This window comes from Amblyomma americanum, chromosome 8 (genome assembly GCF_052857255.1).
Source record: "Amblyomma americanum isolate KBUSLIRL-KWMA chromosome 8, ASM5285725v1, whole genome shotgun sequence".
In the NCBI taxonomy this organism is placed as follows: domain Eukaryota; kingdom Metazoa; phylum Arthropoda; class Arachnida; order Ixodida; family Ixodidae; genus Amblyomma; species Amblyomma americanum.
In genome coordinates this window covers 96,533,722-96,534,535 of record NC_135504.1, presented here as the reverse complement: position 1 = coordinate 96,534,535, position 814 = coordinate 96,533,722, and the positions used below count along the sequence as shown (strand labels likewise).

At 50.7% G+C, this 814-nt stretch overlaps 1 pseudogene; it reads left to right on the top strand.

Annotated features, from left to right (window-relative positions):
* The first annotated feature begins 216 nt into the window (after positions 1–216).
* On the top strand, positions 217–388 carry LOC144102841 (U2 spliceosomal RNA; annotated as a pseudogene).
* Positions 389–814: the final 426 nt, after the last annotated feature.

Genomic DNA, 814 nt, shown 5'->3' with positions numbered 1-814 from the left:
GTGACCAAAATGTGACGTTACTGCGCCGTTTCCTTTCCCCAAAAACCAAAGAAACCTGCGTTCATTTAGTTTATTGGCGCTGACAGCGTTGTAGAGGCCGGTCATTTTCACGAAAGGAAATAATAATTATTAAAGGAAACGCGCACAGCTTGTTCCCCGGGTCAGTGGACACCTCAATTTCGCTTTCTTGTACGTGCCATTGGTGTCCAACTGCAAAAACCTTCTTTGACTGCGTTCCCCACACAGCGAATGTCCGGACCCGGTAGAGTATCTGTTGCGGGTCCAATTGGACTTATTTTTGGAAATGTGGCGGAGAGTTTGAAGGATGCTTCACTCCCGCCACCGGTTGGCCCGGTATTGCACTGCCTCCGGGATCGGCCTTGTCTTTAGCGCGTCTTTACTATCCTGTCTTTCTATCCCATCTTTCAACTCTCCCACTATCTGCACGTGGTAGCGATTGTGGCTCGTCTTGAGCCAGTGAGCAGGCCTGTGCACTTTCCTTTTCTTTCTTCCCGTCAACAACAGACAACGTTCCCCACACTTGATAGGCAGCGCGCCCACCCTTCCACCCCGGCAGGTGGCAGTTAATGGTACAGTGCCGCGTGTCTGCCACAACGTTTTCAGCGCTAGTTCATGCAGCCCACATCTATCTCTCACCAGCGCCACGTAACTCAAAGCGCGATTTAGGCGTCCACTGACAAAGCGAGCAAGTTATGCGCCCTTCCTTTCGTCAAAATATCGGCGTCTAGAACGTTTTCAACACCAGCGCCAATGAACAAAATGAATGGCGACACCTTTCGCTTGGTATATCCTC